General features: G+C 40.0%; 1 pseudogene; it reads left to right on the top strand.

Annotated features, from left to right (window-relative positions):
* Positions 1–8,975: 8,975 nt before the first annotated feature.
* On the top strand, positions 8,976–9,354 carry Myl6-ps2 (myosin light chain 6, pseudogene 2; annotated as a pseudogene).
* Positions 9,355–26,312: the final 16,958 nt, after the last annotated feature.

Here is a 26,312-nt window from a genome sequence, read left to right as displayed (position 1 = left end):
AACTAATGCTGAAAAGCTTTATAGAAATTAAGGCACTTATTAGCAAGGCCTGTTGACAGAGTCAGCTGGGTGGAAATAAACCAATCCCCCAGAGCACCGTGGGTTCCTTTCCTCCAGCAGTCGCCTGCCATCTAGTGGATCTAGGACAATCTAGCCAGGCGTTGCTTTATCTAAAACGGACCACACTGGTTGAGTAATCTAATGCTGTCTTTTGGATAAGAACAGAGGCAAGTATTCTAGTTGGCGTCCCCCCAAAATAGAGCCTATCTTGCTTACAAGGAGCCTTGCTCTTTGCTTCTTCCTCTGTTACTGTGACAAAACACCGACCAAGATCAACACCGAAGGAGGAATGATTTATTCCTTACAACTACCAGGTCACAACCCGTGGCTGAGGGAACCTCAGGGCAGGAGCACAAGGCAGAAACCTAGCAACAGGGCTGAAGCGGAGACCGTGGAGGAGCGCTGCTTCCAGACGTGCCTCCTAGGCAGCAACCTGTGGTCCACAACCCAGGACTACGTGTCCAGGGTGCCACCACCTACAGCGAAGGAGTTAGCAAACGAGAAAATTCCTCACACGCATGCCCATACGCCAATCTGTTGGAGGCAAGTCCTCAAGTGAGATTTCCTCTTCACGTGTCTGTCATCTGTCACATCCACAGAAACTAACCAGCCCAGTCCTTACAGAGACTTTTGAAAAATATCGTTTTTTACTTAAATTCACTAAAAACCAAGTCTTATTTTAAATGTAACTCAAAGTAAGTAAAAGAGAAGTACTAATCACTCTATTTATGCTTCTTCTGTACCAATTCAATAAATTATTTTACATATCATACTTTAATTGGAATATTTATGCACAAAAAAATCATTGAATAAGCAATTACCTACTGACCAACTTTCAAGACGGGTGTTAAAGGAATACAACTGTTTAAGAGTCACGCTTAGATTTTTATAATGTAGTCAGATAGGAAAAATTTCAAGTGGAAGGGTCACTCCCTGTGTGGTCCCAAGGAAAGAACTCTGCCCCCAGGAATTGTCAGTGTTTACAAGTGACACTTGGGCTATGTTGGACAATAATGAAACCCCCGGCCGTGAAAACAATGAATTTTTTTCCGGGTGGGATAATTAATATCTCCATATGAAGGGGAGGAAAGATGGGTGTGCAGTGAGAAGACTCACAGGAGTGGCATCCCCAGTGAACCTGGACCACGGTGTCAGCTGACAGGGTCAGCTGAGCTGAGTGGGGTCTGCAACACCAGGAAGGTCAGCGTGAAAGTGTTCCTTACATTGCCAACCCCATCCCAGCGCTCACACTCACCTTACTTGCCCCGTGTTGAGCAACCATTGGCAGACGGTGGATGGAAATAAATGCTGCTTGTAACTGAATTCCAAGAGCGCCCTTGTAAGCCTGGCTCAAGAGTGAGCTGCGCTAATGAGTCCCACTCTTCCCACCAGGTAGTCCACTTGCTGAAGGGTGGGACCAAGCAGCTCTTTGGAGAACCAATGTTCCTCTGCCCTCACTCTAGTCAAAAACCCAACACTCTTCCCTATTTCCTATAGTTAATTTTTTCTGTTTCTATCTGCCTGTTGACTTTCAGGCACATCTTTGTTAATTATTAATAATTAAAAATCGCCATTTGTTTTACATGAGTCATGAGGAAACATACACAGACACTACTGTAATCGACTTGGCAGATGAAGAGATTCTAAAGAGCATGTCTCTCAATCTGATTGTCAGACTTTTGAGACATGCACCTCAGAAGTGAGGATTTCCTCAGGAATCTCCTACCCAGAGAAGGAAAAGGCCCCAGTCAGAGTTTCCCAGAAAGAGATTTTACACAATTCTAGCCACTCGTCAAATTACCTTATAGGATGAGACTGAAATATATATATATGTATATATATATATGTGATATTTAATGCATATATGCATGTTGTTTGTTCTTTTGAGTAATCTTAAAGCCCTGTAAGACCCTTGTTATCTCATAGTTACAGGAAAAAAGTTGCTGCTCAGAGCAAGTGTACAATTGCTTTACACACAAAGTAGCAATAAGAATGACTTTAGACCATTCCTGTTTCAAATCTTGTACAGTACATACCCTGTGGCTTGTTTCCTTAGGATTCCACTGCCTTCTACTGAGGAAAATACATATTTGCCTCTTACTGAAATAGTGGATATCAAACTTGGGGAGTGACAATCTGTCCCCAAGTCATGCCCAGCCACCCATAAGCCAATTAAAAACAGAAAGCAGAAGGGGGGGATTTGCACAATGTGGCCACATTAGGAAGAGTGACAAAGAGAGTCAGCAAATCCCTCAAGTCTGGCTTTGATCTTCAGGGTCCTGAGATGAGATCAAACTTTAAATTTGATAGGAGGCCAAAAATAGCTCAGCATAGCAGTGCTGGTCAAGATGTGGAACCATCAACTATTAACCTATTATTGTCTGAGCTACAGTTCATCCAATAAGATAATTTAACAACTGGTTAGAATTGTGTAAAATCTCTTTCTGGGAAACAAGTTCCCTCTCTGACTGGGGCCTCTTCCTTCTCGGCAGGAGATTCCTGGGGAAATCCTCACTTCTGAGGTGCATGTCTCAATAGCCTGACGGTCAGATTGAGAGACGTGATGTCTCTTTAGAATCTCTTCATCTGCCAAGTCGATTACAGTAGTGTCTGTGTATGTTTCCTCATGACTCAGAACCTTGATTTAATCAATGAATTAGATATGGAAAAAGACCTTTTTGGTCAAGAAGTGCAACTTCCTGCCAAGAACAGAACTTTTGTCTATAAAGCTTTCATTGCTCCCGACGACTTTATAATAAATATCACATTTTCCTGTTTTAGACCTCCTGTGAAACTATCCCCACCAATACTCAAGTTTGCCACATAGCTCCATAAAATGTTATCGTCTCCCACCTCAGTCTCCCTCGGCTATATTTTCTTACCCTCCAGCTTCTCTACTTAGCAAACGCCATTTGCCTTTGTGGGAGTTTTCCTCTGCAACTAAGATCCATTCAAGCACAGTGGAGGCACAAGGTTCATAAAGACACTTAGCCACCAGTGAGAGATCATGGCAAACATCCAAACCTGATGAAGCCACTGGAGCATCTGCTTAGAGCTCACATTTCTTTCTCCTAAAGAGCTTTGAGGAAAGGGTCTGGGTGAGTCCAGTTCTCACAGACTAGAATTCTAGCTGGGCTTCTGAAACAATATGCATCAATGAAGGATTCCTAGAGAACAAAACTTATGGTTCTTACTAACGGTCTTCTAAACATTAAAGAAACTATATCCTTGGCCACAGTCACGCAGATTACAGTGAGAACTAATTTGTACATGGTCTCAACCAAACTCCACCAAGCTAAAAGGCATCAAAACTCAAGGCTTTTGTATGAAACAAAACCAAAGTCAGCGTCTACCGATGCGAGGTCTCCCAGTTAGGCAGAAGATTTACACAAAGGCATTAAAGATGTAGAAGGTATTATTCCAACTCATAGTAAAGACTGGCCTTTAGACACTCTGATTTCAAATATTTTATAGACGTGTACAATGGGCATTGTTATTTATTCTCATCAGACCCTCCCCCTTTCTCCTGAGGAATATATTTTAAGGTGATGTTTTGTCTTCTTTACTGGAACTCTAGCATCTACATATATCATGGCTCAGAGACCTGGATCTAATCAAATAAATGAAACATGGTAAAATCTTTACTATAACACTTGAGGCCTTCCCAGAAATGCTCAACGCCTACTTTCACTAAGCTTCAAAGAATGTGGGGTACAATATGTTCTATATGGAAGCAGTAGAGGAGACCACGCCAAGCCAAATGGAAAAGAAGAGCAATGACTGCTGATGCTCCACAAAGTGAGGGGTAGCTTGCAGCCAAGGGCCTTCTCTAGTGAAGATCCATTTTGCAACTAACAAAGTTTAAAGATTTTTCCTAAGACTTATTAGAGCGAGATGCAAGGATAATGGTGGGAGAACACACAACACACTCAGAAAACCACTGAGAATCTGTAAGGGCCCAGCTTTCAGTGGCTAACAACACAGTTTCGCAGCCTTGAGTTCAAGTCCTGATTCTGCCAAAAAAAAAAAAAAAACTACCAATATCCCAGTTTTTAACAGAAGTAAAGGTGAGGGATTATTTGCAAAGAACTCTTCTGATGTGGTTTAACCTCCTTGTCTCAAACCATTTCCCTATCACCCTTTCTGTCACCAGATTGCACCATTGGCTTAAGCTGTACTTATGGGAAATTTGAATTCGCAGCACCTTTATCATCTAAACTAAGTTCAATTCATCTACCCCGTCCACCTTCCCAGCCAACCCACACTCTCAGTTTATTTTTTGAGCCAATCAGAACTTCCCTGGTCATGATTAACTCGTACACTTCTCTCCATAGTCAACATGGTACAGAATGGAAGAAAACTAAGACTCGGAAATCCCTCACGTAAACTCCAGCTCTCTAACTCACTGCAGAGCTCCAAGCATGCCATGCTACTCCTTGAGGTCTCATTTCCTTGTAAAATAGAGTGAGTGCCTTTGACAGTCTCTCAGGACCTTCAGCTCTAATATCTTTCCCCAGGACGCTATCATGCTAAAGCCTACTGTGCTGATGTGATCCTTAACTTATCAATGAACAAAATTACTCAGCAAAGTAAATTAACTCTGCCAACATCATAAATTATAACTAAAAAATTAATTTATACTCTCTCAGAAATTTTTTCAACCAGAGTAGAAGCAATAGAAGACAATGCTACTGTTCAACAAACATTAGGCAAGAATGTAGATGCTTTACTGGACATCCACAGAGATAGAAAAAAACCAGAAAAATAAATCAAGCCAAGCTAGCACAACTTATTCCGCTGCTCATTTCCAAGATAAGCCCTCAAATAAGAGGACTTAACACTACTCTTTTGTCTCATACCCTGAGCCATCTGGTAATAGGATGGACACCTTTGTTTGCTAATTCGATCTACCCAAATAGAAAATAAGTGTTTGTCTCATGTCCTGGGAGATGATTCTTCAGCAAAGCAAAGGCTGATGCTTGGTGCCTGCTCTCTCAAAGCAGTTAGAGATCCGTCTTCCTCATCGATTGCATTCCTGGAAGGCATAAAACTGGTAATCAGATATTTCCCCCTTATGAAAAGATTTATGTATATTTCAAAAGCAATGATAAGGATTTATATGTACAAATTTCCCAAGAAATATTTACAGAATTAAGTCTCTAATTTCTTATATTTATACCATATATATCACACATACCATACATACCACACATACCATATATATCACACATACTATACATACCACACATACCATATATATTACACATACCATATATATTACACACACCATACACACCACGCATACCATATATATATATATATATATATATATATATATCATACGTATCATAGCATAGCAATTCTTGACCTACAGACAGTTCCTTCTAACCCCTACCTCACACTGTACAGAATCCAAATTTCCCTCTTAAAGGAAAAATATTTGTTGAATGAGGGACTACTTTTACCACCAGCAGAGTTCAGAGGCCCCCACTAGAGGTGCCCAGGTTCCTGTGTCTCTTCCCAGGAATTGTGGAGACATGTAGTTACAGGGAAGGGGATAGTTCCTATTAAAAACAGATGAGCTTGGAATTGCACCACAGCTGGGTCCTGGTCCTCCTCCAAAGGAGAGAGGGAAAGAAAGGGTCCTTATGATAGTGATTGCAGAGATAGAAAAGGAAAGAGCATGACTGCTTCTCCACATAGCATGGGAGACAATTTATTGTAGATAAAAGGGAGACCAGAAGACATCTGGGAGAGAGTAGAGTGGGCAACACCAGACTGAGCCTGGCCATGTGAGAAGAGGGGGAGGAGAGAGGAGAAGAGCTACCAACCAAGACAGGCAGCCTGGGCCAAGAGACTGACCAAGGGAGCAGACAACAAAGACCGGGGAACCAAAATGGCTGGATTATATAGGGAAGAGCAGCCCAGCCCCTGGGCTGGATATGTCAGCCAGGAGGGCCCTGTAACTGAGGAATACAGGGAAAACCTATTGGCCAGCATCTGCCTTGATATGTTAAATCAGCACCTCAACCATCTGTCCCAAATTTGAGACCAAACAGACAGTTTATGGGCAAGTTACATATGATGGCTCTTTTCTGCACAGGCTATGTATCCTCTGTGAAGCCAATGCCTGAAAGGATTCCAGTTCTCCACTGCTACCACCTTCCTTCAGGTCTTAGCCTCTGCATTCATGTCCCCCACCTCCTTTCCTGGTCTACCTCAGCACCTTCATGTAATCTAAATACAATATGAATATAATTCCAATTTAAAGCCTACATTATTTCCAGATAACGCACAGTCTAAGGTAGGAAGCAAATTCAACTCCTAGCAATTACCTACGTCTTTGTATATAGGAGGGATTCTAACTCGATTAAGCTATTACACTATTTGAGGATCTTTGTAAATCACAGATAGACAGACAATCCTAACTCTGGCAGAATCTAACCACAAAAAAAAAAAAAAAAAAAAAAAAAAAGTCCCAACTTCTTTGACAAATCAAGTGCTCATCTGCCCCCTGGTGTCCACTATTAGTATCACTTGTCCTTTCTACCTGAACCACAACTGATCCTCCAGGTATTTTATATTTTACCTCTTTCCCTGCCTGTTGTCCAAAGCTGTTTCTAAAGGAAAAATAAAAGCACATATTTTTAATTAAAGATAAAGATTCTAACACAAATTTGCCAGGTGTTGTAACTTAAAATTGAAAATGCAATCAAGTTAACAATACCACCAGATCACTAAGGTTAAATTCTTGGACCTTTTCCTAGGGAGAAAAAAATGAGATATGGAGTCTTTTGTTTTGCAAAGACCACATCCAGAACATTATTAATATAAAAGCAGTTTTTAAAAATTAAAAATGGACCCACATCCACTAGTCTATGAGCATACAAACTGACTCAGGGAGGTATAACAGGGGAAAGGACAGAAGAGTTGGAGGTGTGGGGGAAGGTAAGGATTGATCTGGGAGGAGTTGAGGGGAGAAGTACTTAAATATGATCAAAATACGTGGAATGCATGTATGCAATCCTGAAAGCAATTACTAAGATTATTGTATCAAAACATAATAAAGAAAATTGATTTAGACTCCTAAAATATTTACATTGTCTAGAATCTATTACTAAATCAAACAGTAAAATCCTGAACGTGCCGTAGCAGTACCACAAAAGGCCCCTTTGTTTCAGCACCCTGATAATTCTAAATGACCTGAGGCAGACGTGGTCCTCTCTGCTACGCCTGTAAGGTTGTTGGACAAAACACAGGCCAGGACAGAAGGCTTGGGAACTGAAACAAAAGCAGAAACAGACCTGTGACAGAAAACACACTTGCAAGATGTCCTCGAGGGGACCATCTCTTTAGCTAAAATTTCCTATTGCTTAAGGACTATCCTTCCAAGGGTCCAAAGTATTATTTAAAAGAGAAAAAGAAAGAAAAACCGATGCTAAATCCACACTATGTATCTTTGTGTCAGAACCAAACTGGCATAGTAATTAAGTTTGATATTTCCTCCAGAAACCACATATCCAAAATGCTATTAGTCAAGGACACATAAGCAAGAACACCACACAGGCTTGGGAAGATATGGTGAAAGCAAGTAACCCCAGGTGGCTGCAAAATGATGGTGGTTGCTGCTGCTGCTGCTGATGATGATGATGATGATGATGGTGATGATGATGATGATGATGATGATGATGATGATGATGATGATGCTGTTGCTGCTGACGACGACGACAACGATGATGATGGTGATTTGGTGGTGGTGATGATGATGATGATGATGATGATGATGATGATGATGATGATGATGATGATGATTTGTTTAACAAAAGCATCAGAAAATAGACCATATCTCATCTACTTAGGACACCAAGTTGTTCTCTGTATATTAATGACTCATCCAGAGAATGTCAGAAAGGCAAAGATTTTTCAATTTGGACTCTCGAGATTTCAGATTCAAGACAAGAGAAGTAAGATAAGAATCTCAATTTTAACAAGCACCTCAATCAACTACATATAGCCATTATGTGGCATTTATACATAAATACGTTAATCCTACAAGCTACGGAACACAAGGAGCCAGACAGTGTATCTCATCTCCCCAGCCAGAGGAGTGGGGAGGCTGTTACAATACATCAAATGCTTCATTCTCCAAATGTTAGACAGTTGGACCTCAAATAGACTAGATAAACCAGAAGTTTTTTTCATTTTTGTTACATACATACATACATACATACATACATATATTTATTAATTTATGGGTTACATGCACAAGGTATGCAGATGTAGCCACTGGACAACAAATCCACAAAGTGGATCTTTTCTGCCCACTACATTGGTTCTAGCAATAAAATTTATGTCTTCAGGCTTGGCCACAAGCTCCTTTACCACCTGAGCCATCTTGCCAGCCCCATCCAGTGACCTCTCTTTCCTAACATTCTTAACTGCTTCAGAATGAAGTTTAGGCTATTTCTTTTTTATTGGATATTTTATTTATTTATATTTCAAATGTTATCCCCTTTCCAGTTTCCCCTCCAGAACTACCCTATCCCATTCCTCCTCCCCCTGCTTCTATGAGGGTGCTCCCCCATCCACCCACCCACTCCCACCTCCCATTCTGACATTCCTCTACACTGGGGAAATGAGCCTTCACAGGACCAAGGGCTTTTTCTACTATTGAAGCCAGACAATGCCATCCTCTGCTACATATGCGACTGGAGCCATAGGTCCCTCCATGTGTACTCTTTGGTTGGTGGTTTAGTCCCTGGGAGCTGGGGGGGGGGTCTGGTTGGTTGACATTGTTGTTCTTCCTATGGGGTTGCAAACCCCCTCAGCGCAGCTTCTGCCAGAAAGGGTCCTGCAAAGCTGAGCAACTAAGATGTGTAACTTCACAGACTACAGAACTCAAGGTCCTCAAGATGTTTGACCAAACGGGTGATGGTAAAATACTGTACAACCAATTTGGGGACATGATGAGGGCCTTGGGTCAGAATCCTACCAACACCAAGGTGCCCAAGATCCTGGGGAACCCCAAGAGTGATGAGATGGATGTGAAGGTGCTGGACTTTGAGCATTCCCTGTCCATGCTCCACACTGAATCCACAGACAAGGACCAGGGATGAGGATTCAATTGAAGACCTTCATGTATTTGACAAGGACAGAAATGGTACCATCATGGGTGCTGAATTCTGTCATGTCTTTGTTTCGGTGAGATGACAGAAGCAGACAGGGCATGAGGACAGAGATGGTTGTATCATCTACAAAGAGTTTGTCTGTGTCTGGATGGTGCTGAATGGATGAGAACATTTCCTTATCTCCAGCTTGTGCCTTGTCAGGTGTCAAGTTTCTATGTGTCCCCAGCGACTTCCTGGTGTCCCTTCCATAGCACCTTGTAGGTCCAATCTCTATTGTCTTCACCAAATAAATTTGTCCTCTTTTTCAAAAAAGAAGAACAGGAGGAGATGGAGGTGGAAGAAGAAGGAACAATGAGAAAGAAAGAGAGAAAGAAAGAAAGAAAGAAAGAAAGAAAGAAAGAAAGAGAAAAAGAGAAAGAGAGAGAAAGAGAGAGAGAAAGAAAGAAAGAAAGAAAGAGAGAGAGAAAAAGACAAAGAGAGAAAGAAAGAAAGAGAGAGAAAGAAAGAAAGAAAGAAAGAAAAAGAGAAAGAGAGAGAGAAAGAGAGAGAGAGAAAGAAAGAAAGAGAGAAAGAAAGAGAAAATGAGCTTTAAACCTAGTCCACTCATTGAAGGGGTCTTGCTACAATAATTTAACCAATCAAAGAAATGCATCTGTACATAGTAACTCAAACCCTAGCCTGACCTAGAAAAACCATCCATTCTGACCATGAATTTTCCTTAAAATCACTATAGTGTTTTGGTTTTGACTTACTCCAAAGGCACTTTAGGAACCTGGACACCCAGGAGTTAAAACTCTATTTCCAAACTTGTTAGGAAGAATCGATTGGTTAATTTTCTCAGTGCTGTTACAAAAAGCCACTTAAGGCTTATTTTGGCCACAATTTGAGGGTACAGTCTATGATGACAGGAAAAGCCTGGTGAGGAACGTAGCTCTGGATATGGCGGCAGGACCATGAGTCACCTGACCACTGAGTCCACAGTCAGGAAAGAAGAGCCGTAAGTTCAGGACCCCAGCCCGTGGCATGCTGTGCCCATATTTAGAATGTCTGCCCTCCTTGTTACACCTCTCTGGAAACATTCTCACAGCTAGAGTATCTCCTGGGCAAGTCTACAAAACATCAAGATTACCATCAAAACAAGCTGAAACAGCATAATTTGGAAAGGGTTATACTGAAAATTAACCATCACCAAGAGCTATTGGCAGAAGATGACAGAAGAGGCCTATCCCTCTGGTTTAAATAAAACTTTACTCATTCGAGTAATTGTACTGAAAGATGTCAATGGTAACATCAAAAATTTTGCCAGCTAGACAAATGTTCAATATTCACAAACCTTGATATTATAACATGAAGAAGCACAAATTCTACAAAAGAAGATAGTATATTCCTAATTTTAAATTCATAAGTATCAAAAAACAACAGCTAAGCTTTGAGATTCTGATTCATTTTTGAAAGATGAACGAAACTGAGTTTCTGTATACTTCTGTTCTTAGGGTAAATACCACTTCATACCCTTTAAAATGGAAATAATTAGAAACAGAATATCTAGAAATTTCATCTTTGAATTTGTTCATGTTTATACTATAACTATTATGAAATATATTATTAATGAAATAAAAATAAATCTGACTATATAATGACTATAAAAATTAAGATAAATCATGAAGATACCTCCATATACTAATAATTCAAGCATGGTAAAAACAAGTCTTAGGAACATGGAGACCAGCTGGGCTCTGCAGAGCAGGAGGGAGCTATCTCAGGCTACTTTTCAGTCCTTTGCCAACATATTATGTAAGGCAAGGAAACCAGTGCTGCCATCTAGTAATCTTAATAAAAGGATGGCCCAAGTGGCATCTATTCATGCTATTAAAATGTCTTGTAGCCTCTGGTTTTATGAAGCAGTCTTCTTAGACATTATATATACCTAGTTCTTTAAGGATTTTATACAATGTATCCAGATCATAACTAACTTCTCCCAGATCCACTCCCACTTCCCTACCTACCCTGAATTCATGTCCTCTTTTTTTTTAATAATTTGTCAAATTTAGTGTATGTTGCCTATATACTCCTGGCTGTTTGGCCATTGACTGCAGTGTGGTCAAATTGACTCACCCCACCTCCCGTCAGCTGTCAGTCACTAACAGTTCTCATCTAGGGTGTAACTTCATGACCACTTCTCCATTCCCAGGCCTTTTTCCTGGCTTTATCTTACACAGATCTGTGTGTGCTATGACGACCACTGTGAATTCATATATGCAGATGCTCTGTTGTGTCCAGAGAACACTGTTTCAATGTAGTCCCCTACTACATCAGGCCTTTATAATATTTCCGCCTCCTGAGCCTTGAGGGAAAGTATGTGATATGGATGTCCCATTTAAGCCTGAGCACCCCACTATCTCTTATCCTCTACATACCAATCAGTTGTGGCTTTCTGTGATAATCTTCATCTACTACAAAAACAAGCTTCTCTGATGAGGGTTGAGAGATGTGCAAGTCTACAGGTATAGCGATTAGTCATTGTAAGTCAGTTTAATACTATGCCCATTTAGCAGAATAGTAGAAGTAGCTTCTCCCCTATGGTCCCATCTAGCCACAACAGGTTCTAGACCCTGATAATGATACAAGCATAAGTTCCATCTTGTGGAGCAGTCCTTAAGTCCAATTATAAAGTAGTTGGTTATAGTAGTTTGAATACCACCATTGCACCAGTGGACATACTGTGAAGGTTACTAAAATTTAAACTATAAGTTCATGGCATAACATGTTACAATGAGGAAGAAAAGGTCATGGGCAAATCATGTAAACCCATCCAATGCCTTAATCCTCCCTGTTGTTAAAAAAGAGCACACAAAGAAGATGAAGGAGGAAACTTTAGATGAGAAAGAGAACAAGGTAAGGTGTCTGTCCCTGTCATTGCCTACTGTCTCTGCTCTTCACTGCTGGAACTGAGTGAAAGGCGAGAGCTTATAAGAAAAGAGAAATAAATAAGTTGTCCTCTTAGAAATCTGTGGTCCAAGGGAAAAAAAGGAACTTGGCTTTCTAAAATGCTTCTCCCCAAAATTTTCCCTAGATCTCATTTTACTGTGTAAAGGGCTCTTCACCTTTCTTGTGCACCCAAAATTAAAAAGGATGATGAATCAAATGAGGCAATCCCTGCAGTAGGGTTGGGGGATAGGTTCCAGTCTCAAAAGTTACTACATCTAGATGTTCATCTACTTTAAGAAACCATGCATGGGTTCAAAAGTTAAGTATTGGCCACCCAATGACTGTGCTTCAGAACCTAGCTTGAATACCACCATCCAACATGGATTAGTGAATAATAACTCAGGCAGAAGACAATAGCAAATATATAAAGGATGACACCCCTCCCCTTTCACAGATACCACTGTCCTTTGCTGCTGCTTGCTGCTGCCATGCTCAACCGTGCTGTGGTCTTTTACCCTACTGTGTTCTTTGCTATCAGGATGATGGTGAGCCCTTGGGTCATGGATCCTTCAAGCTGTTTTCACGCTAAGTTCCAGGGACAAAAAATATCATCACGCTCTGAGCACTGGAGAGAAAGGATTTGAATATAAGAGAATTATTCCAGGATTCATGTGCCAGGGTGGTGAGTTCACAAATCAAAAGAGCACTGGTGGCAGGTCCACCTCTGGGGGAAAGTTTGAGAATGAGAACTTCATCCTGAAGCATCCAGGTCATGGCATTCTGTTCATGGCAAATGTTGGGGCAAACACAATGGCTCCCAGGTTTTCATCTGTACTTCAAGGTCTGAGTGGGTGGAACATGTGGTCATTGGGAAGGAGAAAGAGGCAAGCGCATCATGGAAGCCATGGAGCATTTTGGGTCCAGGAATGGCAAGACCAGAAAGAAGATCGGCATTGCCTACGGTGGACAACGCTAATACTTTGACTTGAGGGCATCTTACCCATCAGACCCTTCCTTCTGTAACTCAAGAGAGTGTCCCTTCAACCCCTGTCTGCTCTCACAACCCAGTAACCTCTGCTCTCACTGAAGTTTTGGGGTTCCACATTTTCCTCATTCTCTTCCAAGTCTACCTAGATTGCAGAATTAACTTTATGATTATGAATAAAAGCTAAATAAGATATAAATAATAGAAGATTGACAGACAGACAGACAGACAGACAGACAGACAGATAGATAGATAGATAGATAGATAGATAGATAGATAATATAGATAGATATAAATAGATTAGATAATATAGGTAGATATACAATGACAGACACCACACAAAAGTCGCAAGCTGGTGGGACCTTCTATGTCACCAGTGGATTTTAACCCATGAAAGTGGACTTAACCCATCCCATTTGTACCCAGGTATTCACATAGATATATTTATTCAGTCTCCAGCACACAACTGTACAAAGCACCATGAAGCTATAGTATCTTACTGTTTTCAATTCTAAAATATTACATAATTGTCAAAAATAATTGGGAAATAACAAATAGTATTCCATATCTTTACATTTTTAACATATAGCAGAATGTTATCAGTGTATATTAAATAGTTATTTTAAGTAGAGAAAGAACAGAATAACTCTACTTAAGACAGAAAAACTCTAGTTTTAGGATAATTTATAGATGTAGGCTTACTCTATTTTAAATTCCTAGAATATAAAAATTCCTAAAAAAAAAAAAAATAGAAGCTGAGTCAAATAATACTCATGAGATAACCTCATTTTTTGTAATCTATAGTGAGAAAAGAAAAACACTCAGTTTACATGAGACCCACCCCTCATTCTATTAAACCCCCAATGGATGTTATAAGTCCTAGTACCTCAGACTCTTTTTGTAAAATCCTTTTGGGGGGCTTCTTCTTTTTTTTAGATTTACTCATTTATTTTATGTGAGTACACGGTTGCTCTCTTCAGACACACCAGAAGAGAACATCGGATCCCATTACAGATGGTTGTGAGCCACCATGTGGTTGCTGGGAATTGAACTCAGGACCTCTGGAAGAGCAGTCAGTGCTCTTAACCTCTGAGCCATCTCTCCAGCCTCCCTCAGACTCTTTAAATAAATGAAATTATAATGATAAACCCATTTCAGGGAAATGTTTGGTACTGGGCTAGAAGAGAAAAACAAATAATACAAAGATTTTTTTTTCTTTTTCCAAAAATAATGTGTGAAGTAGATAGATAATTTTAAATGAATTTCAAAAAACTAAGTAACTATGGAAAGTGGAACTAGATGTTATGCTCTTAGAAGAAAGTGTAAACAAGGGAGAATTTATACTCTGATGAAAAACAAGGAGCCAGAAATAGCTTGCTCTAGCTTGTTCTCTCTCTCTCTCTCTCTCTCTCTCTCTCTCTCTCTCTCTCTCTCTCTCTCTCCCTCCCTCCCCTGTCCCCCTCCCCACTCCCCCCTCCCCTTCCTCCCTCCTCCCTTCCCCCTCCCCTCTCCCCTCTCCTCCCTATCCCCTCCTCTCCTCCTCCTCCTTCTTCTTCCTCCCTCTCTCTCTCCCCCCCAATCCCTCCCCTCTCCCCCTCCCTCTTCCTGCTCCCCCTCCCCACTCCCTCCTCCCCTTCCCCCTCCTTCCTTCCCCCTCCCCTCTCCCCTCTCTTCTCTATCCCCTCCTCTCCTCCTCCTCCTCCTTCTTCTTCCTTTCTCTCTCTCTCTCTCTCTCTCTCTCTCTCTCTCTCTCTCTCTCTCTCTCCTTTTAGTAAGGAGGGAAATGAACTATCCCAAAACAGTTCTGCCTTACATATTGTTCCCATATATCTCATTTGGGACCAGGCTATGAGTGGTGTAGGGTTTAGAGATTAAACCATGAAGAATGCAAAAACAAACAAATATTACAGACTATTACTACTGCCAATCAAAATCCCAGATCAACACATTTAAGAGAAAGCCAAACTTCTAATACATATGTGCAAAGAAATTTCAAAGTAACAAGAAGTTAGACTATTTTACTGAGCTTGGCCCAAGTAAGAGCATACATAATGGAGCCGGTACCACATCAGCGCTCCAACAATACAAGTTGGCCTGAGTCAGAACATGACAAGGACCAGTGGATATGAAGGACTTGCCATCTTGAAAAGGATTCCAAGATTGAGGTGTATTTTTTTCCTGACTCCTTCTCAAAAAGGAGAGTATGTAAATTATGTGTGACAGTATGACTTTGTGGCATTATTTACCCTGATACTATTCTATAATACATGAAGAAGTATTTTATTTATGATCCTAAATCATATTTAGCTCTCACTACTTCCATAGTGTCTAAACAAGAATTGGCTGTCATTGCCAATGGAAGTAACTTATCATCATACATTCAAAAGGCTAGTTATATCTTGCTAAGAGATTATGCGATGCCTTACCTGGGATACATGTCTCACACAGAATGGACATTTTCTCATAAAGACACATTCTAATTACATCTTGCTGTCATTAGACTCAATGTACCATGTTAAAGGTCAAACCAGTACTAGCTTATATTAGCAAATGGACCATGAGATTTTATTCATATATGGAGACAAAGAGAACAGACTATTACTATTATTGATAATGCTGTACTTTGCAGTGGTTTGGGGTATAATACTATAAGCACACATAACTGGAAATGGTTTATACAACTAATTTTGCTACTAGTTAAAATTTTGTGCTTAGCCTTTGCCCTACATTTAAAGAAGCAGAGGTTTCAGAACATCTTTCACACCATGCAGAAAAAGGAAGCAGGAGGTTGGAAGTGAGGATATAAACATGGATTTACCATATGTGGGTCTTGTTTCTAGCCACGTCTACTAAAGCGTGAGAACTATATTTGTGAGAAGAACACTGCCGTCTGTACAATGACCAGTCATTGTTCTTCCTTGTAGACTGAGTATAATAAAAGAAGACATCACCAATGTTAATGCCACCTTTCAGTGGAGGCAGCAGGATTCTGGAAGAGTAAAACCGCAGTGACAGTCCATATCTATCAGAAGCAAGGAGATAAACTCTCCATAAAGGGCAGTAGGGTAACATGGCAATCATAATTATTCAAAAGGAGGGATTCTTTGCAGTGCTAAGTCACAGTTACAGCTTGAAAGCCTTCTAAAACCATGCTAAAAACATCTCCAGAAAATCCTCAATTTGATGACTAGAAACCTATGCAATGGAGTGTTGACACTCATGCTAATTTCAGACCTTGGTGAGTTTGCAGACCTAGTACCTCTTGACTAATGGACAAACTAAGTCCCTTTGGGAAAGAATTCCTTAGCATTGTTTTATATATATCAAATCTTCCCCAAAATAATCAACATTATTTGTGAGAGTAACAGAGTATTTGAGAAAACTAAATACTTTTTAATTTTTCAGAAAGTATTAGACATTGGAAAATGTCATTACATAAAGCAAATGAAAAAACTTAATATTTCCAATCTTCTCATATTTGAAATAAAGAAATTAAATTTCTGATGATGTTAAATAAATGGTCCATGATCAGCAAATGATGAGGCCAGAACTGAAAGCCAGAACAGCATATATCCTCACTTAAAATGTAAGTATGTGAATGAAGATTGGGGCTTTTGAATGAGTCATTTATCAATACACAAAAATAATAATTCTCTTTCTTCTTTTACTTTATCCCCTAAGCATGTTCAGTTTTGGGGGGCTATCCTAATATATTAGTTAAATTTGTTGATCTTGCTAACCACCATGTATTTATTTCTTTTGACTTTTTCCCTTGGCAAAATATATGCTTACTCCTCTATCTACCTACCTACCTATCTATCTACCTATCTACCTACCTATCTATCCATCTTTTTCTCTCTTATACTAGAAGCCAAAAGAGACCTTTATTTCTAGTCTTTACCATTATTTCTTGGAGTGTCAAGGAAAAAATGGTCAAGGCATCATAAGTACAGAATTTCCAACTGGATATTTAAAAAATGACAAGTGAAATGAATGGTAGGGTGTTTCAGTGGGAAGAGAGGACAATTTTCATTTTCTGAATGATCCCAATCTTAGTTGAATATGCTTGGCCTGAGGAGTAGCATTATTAGGAGGTGTGGCCTTGTTGGAGTACATGTGACACTGTGGCAGTGGGCTTTGAGACCCTTCTAGCTGCCTGGAAGACAGACTTCTGTTGGCCTTCAAATCAAGATGTCGAACTCTTAGCTCCTCCAGTACCATGCCTGCCTGGACACTGTTGTGCTTCCTGCCACAATGATAATGGACTGAACCTCAGACCTTATAAACCAACTCCAATTAAATGTTGTCCTTTATAAGAGTTGCCTTTGTCATGGTGTCTCTTGACAGCAATGAAAACCCTAACCAAGATACTAGCTATGCTATTTCACTGGGAAAAAAATACAGTCTAAATATGCACATTCTAAAGAGCATGGATAGTTTAATAGAGAAATTAGTATGAATCAGAAAACCGAATTATTTTAATCAAGTGTCTAAGTCAGCTTTGAATTTCTTCATATTACAAGTACACTGTGCCACAGACCCCACCTATAAGTCAGCTTTGAAAACAAAACACGTATTGCAATGACAACTGTGTTCAGTCACTGTAAGTGCTCTGGACGGTGTGGTCCTCTTAAAATTGCTGGAATTTTTAGGTATCAGATCAAGGTCACCATGACAGAATTTGATTTTGGCATATTTAATACTGAGATTAAAATCATAGATTTAAAACAAAAAAAACATTATAAGTACAAGCTTATGCAGGAATTTAAAACAAAAAAAAAGACTTAGATACAAGTTCTTAGGTATCTCTTTCTTCAATCACAGGATTATAGATGCTGCTCAAAGGGAGGCCAAGACAGTGAATTAGGAACAGAACCATAAAAGCCCCTAACTAAACCCAACTTTAGGTAACCAAAGAGAATGGTACTTGCACTAATTTGTCCTTTTCAGACCACTATCTTAGAACATGAGGTGATGTAAGAAAACAACAAATTATTTGGAGTTCAGTTCCAAACAAAGTGATCATTAGCTACATATGTAAACTTGGGTTGTCTTCTCTAAACCCATCTGAGAATGGGAAAAGGCAACACCACCCTTCTTTTCAGCTATTGTGAACGTGAAATAAACCATCTAGATGTTTCAGGAAACGTGCAGTATCTCATACCTTCCACTGAATGACAGCCCCTGCTAGCAATACATCCCCATCTCCTTTAATTTTAGAAGCAGCAGACTGGAAATGAAGACTTTGATCAGCAGTGGCTGTCAGCATACCGTGGGACATCAAAAGCAAAGAGTGAAAGTAAATCAGATATTTTTCTGATGGGTTTCCCTTTGAATGTGTCCTGTGGCTTTTCTCCCACAGCCTTCTGCATCCTCATTTTGCTCTGATATTTAGCATTTTAACTATAACACGCCATGGTGTATCCCTATCCCAATCTTGTCTATTTGGTGTTCTGTGTACTGCTTATATCTGCAGGCTTTCCTTCATTTGGGGAAGCTTTCTTGTATGACCTGTTGAAGACCTTGCCTGAGCCTTGATCTGAGATTGTTGCACTTCATCTATGCCTATAAATTCAAACTTTTTGGATTTACATCGTGCCCTATACCTCCTTCATGGCTCTCTTCATGTGCTTTTTAAAATAAGACATATTCTTTGCATGAGTGGTTCGATTCCTCTCATTTATTGGTTGTAGCATGTAGCTTTTGCTACTGTGCCTTACCCTCCAGGAACCAGCCGCACTACCAGTCCCCACCCAGATTCCCTCAGATCTGTGGATGAAAAATACAAACATATGCGTTGCTCAAGTTTAACTTGCCTTCTTGGCTCAAATGCTAGGCACTACTAATCTCCTACAGCTAGCGTGCCCTTCCCACTACTCTTAGCTCAGCACCCTAAATCTGCCCTTAACTTAGTTATTCAGTTACATTTAGTCCTAGCTCAACACCCTAACCTCCTGCCTGGAGAAGCAGTCTATGGCTTCTCTACCTGGGATCTCACATGGCTGGTCATTTTTTGTCCCTCAGAAGCATGGTGAAAACCCTCCTTCTCTGTGTCTCCTCCCCTCCCCTACAGGGTCCTGGAAGTCCTGCCTCTTTCCTTCCTCCCAGCAATTGGCCCCTGGCATCTTTACTTATAGATCAAGAACCAATTGGAACAGGACCTTAGCATCAGACCCACCCCCTACAATTGGGACTTAAGTTTCTTCTTCAGAGTATGACACAGCACACATAACTATATGTTTTAGTTCCAAAAATGCTGTTTGCTGCTTTGTACATTTCAGTACTAGAAATAACCATTGAGATAGTCAGTCACCCACAAAGCTCTAACGACAGCATGACTTAAGAATCTACCTTGTTTTCACAAGTATCTGTTCTCATTCACCATCATGAAAATGGAATACAACAGAGACCTTTGTCAGACTAGCTTGACAGTGTGATGTCACAGTTGGTCTCATACAAAGGAGACAGAAGAACTTTATAGGGCTCCAAGAAAGCATCGACTCCTTCTCAGTTCAGAAATAGTATATTCTGAGCAGTATTAAATCTGCCTCTACCCAACCAAACCCGAAAAGACCAAGTGAAGAGGTCTATAAATCAACAGCAACCAATATTTAATAAGCACCTGTGGGTCTGCTTAGAAATAGCTCATTGGGGTGATTTTAATCTTAGTTGTTAACAGTCCAGTCCACTAGCAAAACACCAAACGCAAATCAGCAGCAGCAGTCCAGTCCAAACACCAAACATGAATCAGTGGCAATAGCTCAATCCAGAAGAAACCATGATGCTTTGCCAATCAGCACAAATCAGCAGACACACAAGAAGCAGCTAGACTGCCACCAAAAGTTCTTTGATGCATTTTTCTCTACGAAGTCATGACAAGCAAGGATCAGCAAAAGAAAAAAAGAGCAAAGTGAAACAATGCAAGAGCATCGTCAGTGAAGACCAACAATGACCAGCAAAGAGTTGCAAGGTGACCAAATGCAAGAGCACTGTCCACTGTCTCTTGGTTATATTTATACTCTTTCCAAACATCATGGGCCACTCAAGCACCTGCTCCAGCAAAACATCACATGCCCTGGTCACCAGGCAACATCCAGAAAATCACAACACGTCTGTTCTCAATAAAACATTCTCTCACATGTCTGTGCTTAGCAAAACATCCTCTCACATGTCTGTTTCAACAAAACATCCTCTCATAAGAGTTTCCAGAAAAAAATCACATGACACAAATGAGCCTCCAATGAAATCACACCCACTCATGCGCCTCTTTTTTTTTTTTTACATCAGATGCTAAGTAGTGATTGCTTTGAACCTCTGTTCTACAGGGGCTACCCAAAGATGCACCTCATGTAAGAAGAGGAAAGATGAGGCAGTCTTGGGTCAAACAGACAATTTTAGAGCAGAAAAAATACTATTCTAACTATAAAACCATTCAAATTCCAACATATTGTGGAGTTTTCAAAGAATATAAATGGCTATGTAAGATCACCCAACCAGAGAGAGCCCTATCAGAACAAGAAATGTGTTCTCTTAGTGAATTACATTTGTTATGAGGGCATAATTGTTTTTCAAAATACTTTCAAAAATTGAAATAAATGATTTATAAGGGATTCTACTGTGTTCTCGTGTTCTTTACTGTGGTTGAAAGTCACAACAGGCATTGTGTTTAAAAACCAGATAGGGGTAGGAAGTGGCTCCATGAGTCAGGTGGCTTCTCTACAAGGCTGAGAACCTGAGTTCAGATCCAATTCTCAGCACCAACATGGAAAATGAGGTGTGTTTAAGGCTGCCTAACCCCAGCACTCAGGGACCAGACACAGACAGATGCCACGAGTTCACAGAATATTCAGTCTAACAAAAATTGCTCCATTTCAGACAAACACCCTGACTCAAAGCAATAAGGTGGAGAATGACCAAAAAAGACACCTGAAATCCTGCTCTGGGATCCATATACATGTGAACAGGTGTGTGTATCCACCTAATCAGGTACATGTAACACACACACACACACACACAGAGAGAGAGAGAGAGAGAGAGAGAGAGAGAGAGACAGACAGACAGACAGACAGACAGACAGACAGACAGACAGACAGATAGACAGACAGACAGACGGAGAGAGACTCATACTCCACACCATACCTCACAAACACAAAACACAAAAAGTAAAGAAACCAAGAGACTAATAAAAATATTTTGCCCAACATTTTAATCTAAGTATGTGTATTGCCAACCCACTTGCATGATTTTCCAGTCAAAAATAATTATGCACCAATGAATAATCCGTTTTTTCTCTGCCCTGAAGTAAGTTTCACAAAATTATGTGACATGGAGCAAGTTCTCCACAGCCAGAAAACAAGGGTTAGTTCTTCTTGTTGTTCTTGTTGTTCTTGTTGTTGTTGTTGTTGTTCTTATTGCTGTTGTTGTTGTTTTCTGTTTACTGGTTAACAATGAAGTTTACCTACTAGATCAATAATCAATATTCCTCCATCTTCATGTCAATCTAGAGAAATCTACTAGCTGGTAGATATCATCAAAGCAATATCATATCTCTCTACTAATCACTTACTTCAGCAACTGATGACTAAATAGAAAAATCTGGATTTTCTGACACTCATTCTAATCATAGAACTTAACATAGACCAGACATGAGGGAAGGGTTGTCCAAAACAGGCATCCTTCAATTTTCAATGGACATTAAGTTCCTGTAACATAGACTACATTCTATAACCAGAAAACATTCAAACAGACATCTCTATAAGTTAAGGGGGCTATCTCACAAGACTTCCTTTTCCTATTCTGAATGCCAATTATAAATAGCAGTAGGTTTGTGGGCTATCCCCAACTTTTATCCAGCTTAGTTATGAATCAAAGTTTCCTATAACCCATTTCTTAGATCTGTCATTTCCTAAAATGCTCGGGAAGAAGTAGGTTTACTTACTAGTGCTGACTTACAGTATGGACTATTTAATAGGTAACAAAATGGGGGAAAGACTATGATAAGGTAGAGAGGAAGCCTACAGTCTGTGTGACCTCTCTATGTGCACCAAACTCCCAGGACCTTCATGGTCGGCAACTAGTGACCTCTCCAGACCCAGCGCTTCTAGGGGTTCTTGGATCTTCCTTGCCTCCAAGGATCAAATTTATATTATTGCCTGCTGGGGATCAATCTCTGATCGTGCCCTCTGATCACATGGTAGTGCCCCTTGATAACATCCTTTTGGGAATTTCCAGAAAACCCAGCTAGCAGTTAATTACCTCCTTAGCCTAAAACAAACAAAAACCAACTACAAGAACTTAGTAACTCCAAGAATTGAAGTTTCTTTTTTAAGAAGCCTAGAATTTGTTTATTCAGAGATGAAGTCCCATAAGGTATCCCAAGCTGGTCTCAAACTCAAGATCCTCCTGCCTCAGCCTACCAAATGCTAAGAGTACAGTCATGAGCTACCACACCTACCTACATATTTTTTTTACAATCACATTCAGCAAGACAAAGGAGGAAACCATCATGGGCAACATATTGTATCACTGTGTTGGAATGACTTTCTGTGGGGAGGGAGCCATCAAAAGCATGGTTTCAGCTAGATGTTGCTTTATATGTGATATTTGACTTATCAGCCTAAGTCTGTATAGAGAGGCTCAACATAAGTCAAGTTGTTCATATATTCTTAAAATACTCTACCACAGAGATTCAACTCTGTCTTCTTAAACAAATTTTCAGGACTCTGCAGAGAGCATCACAAGCAAGAGCTTAATATTCAAGAATCTTGTGTCACTTATTTCTTTGCCTAAGCAGAATGTACATTGTCAGATTCAGTAGAATTGAACAGCATCTTAGCAGAATTTAATGTACATGAGTTTCCAGCATACAGAGTCTGTAAAAAGAAAAAAAGAACAAGGATGAAATACCCATCATACACTTAGGATGAAATAAGGATGAACTCTTCCATCATTCTAATACACAGCCACATCTTTCTGATTTTCTAAGGAATAGAAAGAGATAGAATTCTGAATATGAAATAAATATTAAAAATAAAAATTAAATTTACTCCTTCCTCACGGTTCCTCACACTGTCTTATGATAAGTCAAAGTTGGGTGATTTTATTCTTAAATAGCAAAGCTAACTGTATTATTAAATCCATTTATTTTTTATTATTTATTATTTATTCATCTACTTATTCATTATTAAATCTATTGCTTAATAAATAAAAAGTTTTCTGTTCCCACATCACAACTACCCTGGCTGTAGAGAACTTCCTAACGTGTTCCCTCCTCTGCCCCTCTTTGCTCTCTCCTCTCCCCCTGATTGGCTGCTGAGCACTTTCAATCAGTCAGTTATCTGTCTTGAAGTCTTTCTGCAGAAGAACCTCACTATGCCCAAGCTAGGCTTTCACTGTAGAACCCAATCTACATACACAATGAGACCTCACTGCAAGTTCTGCTCCTTGGTATGATTGTTTACAAGTGACTGCAAAACTCAGTAATGGAGTAGAATTTAAAATGCAAAGAGTAACGTGAAAAGAAGGAGCCTGCCCCATCCTGAACTTCAATTAACCTGGAAGCCATACTTTAATGTTTGAATGTCAAATGTGTAATCTTTGCTGTTTGTTTATATTTTAATAGATATTGTGTTTATATTGTATTATTTTATATTTTCAATTATTTATAAAATGCTCATTTAATGTTATGTGATCATAAGTTGTACTAAAAACAATTGTAGGCTTTCTTCCATTTGGAAACTGTATTATTTTATTCATAAATAATATTACCCAACATTCCCGAGATTTGATCTCTGAAATATATAACCTAAGAAAGTTAGGATCAATAAGTGATATTTTTTTAATATTTTGGGACATCAACTCATTTGAGAATATAGTTAGGGCATAAACATGTTTTTCCCACATAAAGGGTTTGTTTACAAATGATACAGACAACTTCAGGGATGCTAGGACCATCCCACGTCATCCTTGGTCCTTAGAAACGCTCATACCCTGACGATCATGAGGCCCTGGACTAGACGCCAGACATTAACGAATGTGCACTCAATCACTGAACTTACTGAGTTTCCCCACATAAGTAAGAATCCAGCATACGAAAATCACTGAGACTGCTAAGATCACCTTCGCTATTGCCCAGTAGAGCAAACTGACAAAGATTTTCCCAGTCACAGGACACAGACTTTTGCCAAGTGCCCGAGATGATGTCAGTTCTTGGAGTTACCATCTTGCCAGCATTATACAGGAGTCCTGGGGAATGAGGACAGAATGGCCTGCTTGCCAAGTCCCTGGTCTGTGTAAAGGCAGTACATATGCCTAAGGGAACTGCAGAAGGCTAATTTCCACATTTCAGAACAAGAACTAGAGAGCATAGTGAAGCTTCTTAGGTTTGAGTCAGCTCTTCCCAAGTCACTCATTTGGAGGGCTCCTCCTCTGCCTCCTGCTCCTCCACACTCCTCATTCCCAGCTCTAAACTTCCTGGCCTCCATCTGTTTCTAAGTCAAATTCTGCCTCTCTAGACAATGCCAAAATCTAAAAGTCATACTTTCCTATCAGGAAAAGCAGGCACAGCTCTGACCAAACAAAAATGCTCACAATCTAGTGGTGTAATTCAGAGAACAGAAAGAAAAGGGCGTATCATGTTAAGGTCAAGCTTAAACCCAGTCTTTCTTTGTTTTGACACATAAATGTATGAAATTCCAAAGCCTTATTTTCAATAGGTTATGCAAAAGAGTCATCATGTTAGGCTTCGGAAGCCCAAACTGTAACTTTCAGCTCTGTCTTGTAGAGTCCCTGATAACGCAAAATCTCAAGGTTACAATAGGTTACATGACGTTGTCTCTCCCAGATCTTTAGATCCTGTGAATTGTCCTTACATTTCTCAAGATGTATTTGGGGGAATATTAGTCTCTGAACACTCCTCCCAAAAGTATGCAAACAAATGACTTGAGGAGACTGCAATGGTTCCTCTCAATTCCCTTCTTATCCCTTACAGAAGTGAGATAACGAGAGCATTAGAAAGATGATTATAAATCCTAGGAGGAAGAAGAAGAGAGAAAACATGGTCCGTTGTTTCATTTTCCACTTCTTAAATGTATTTGGATACCTTTCATCAAATAGTACTTTTCAGACACTCCATGGCACAGACTTTGGGAGATAATTATTATTGTTTTAGTAAACGCTTTCCCAAGAAAATTAATCTCATGAAAGAAATTTTCCTCAAGAAAAGTACTTACTAATATTTTCAATACAGCCAAACACCCACAGTATGTGCGTGTAATGCTAAGGCAGTAAGATCATAAGTCTGAAGCCAGCCTGGGCTATGTAATGAGACTTAGACTTTAAAAAGGTAACTAAACAAAATAACAAAATTAGAAGAGTAGATGTTGTGAGGTAATATGTAAATAAACAGGAAAAGGTTTTAACATTTTATGACTGAAACTTAATGTTAATTGAGTTATCTCTTACGTGAATCCCTTAATGAAGTATATACCCGTTAATTGGGAATACTCCCTTGAAATGGAGGGGTTGTCTTGAAAGCATTTACATTTCCAAGTGACAATCTCTTGTAGGGCGCCCTCCAGTGGTGAACAATGGTACTGCGCATACGCAGGTTTTGCACCTGGTGTCAGTTGGCCGGTAATATGCTAATGAGGGGGCGGTACCATGCTGGTGAGGTGATTCGTTCTCCGACAATCCCTGGAGGACAAATAGTGGGGTGATAGTGGGGTGACCTGTGCCCCACCAATCCCTGACAGATTATTAGCGTACTGTTGTGTATATAAGGCGAGCGAATTTGCCGCTCGTGGTCCCCGTATCAGCAATGAAGGTGTCCTGCAATAAAGGCTGTTGAGAAGAATCCAACCGTGTTGCGTCTTCCTTGCCGGCCGAGGTGGGTGTGACAAGTGGTGGTCCGTACGGAGACCCGAGGACATTCTCGTGGATTTCAGAACCCTTCAGCTTCAGGATGGCGATGTCGGAAAGTTCCCGGTAAGGGACGATAAAGTTCTCTGGAGGTAAGCAGAGACGATGAAAGCCTTGGTATAGAGGCAGAAAGGTTTGTAAACTACGGCAATGTTGTTTCCAATGGATCCTTTGTGGGTAAGGCTTGTAATTTTGTTTATTTTTTTCTTTGTGTGGGAAGCCGTTAGAGCAGTTAGGACAGGTCAGAGGGTCCTTGCAGAGCAACAAGAAAGTATGTCGGAGGGAGAAAAGGT

This window comes from Rattus norvegicus, chromosome 8 (assembly GCF_036323735.1).
Source record: "Rattus norvegicus strain BN/NHsdMcwi chromosome 8, GRCr8, whole genome shotgun sequence".
NCBI classification, from domain to species: Eukaryota; Metazoa; Chordata; class Mammalia; order Rodentia; family Muridae; genus Rattus; species Rattus norvegicus.
Note: the sequence above shows the minus strand (reverse complement) of the source record. Positions and strands in the feature narration are given on the sequence as shown.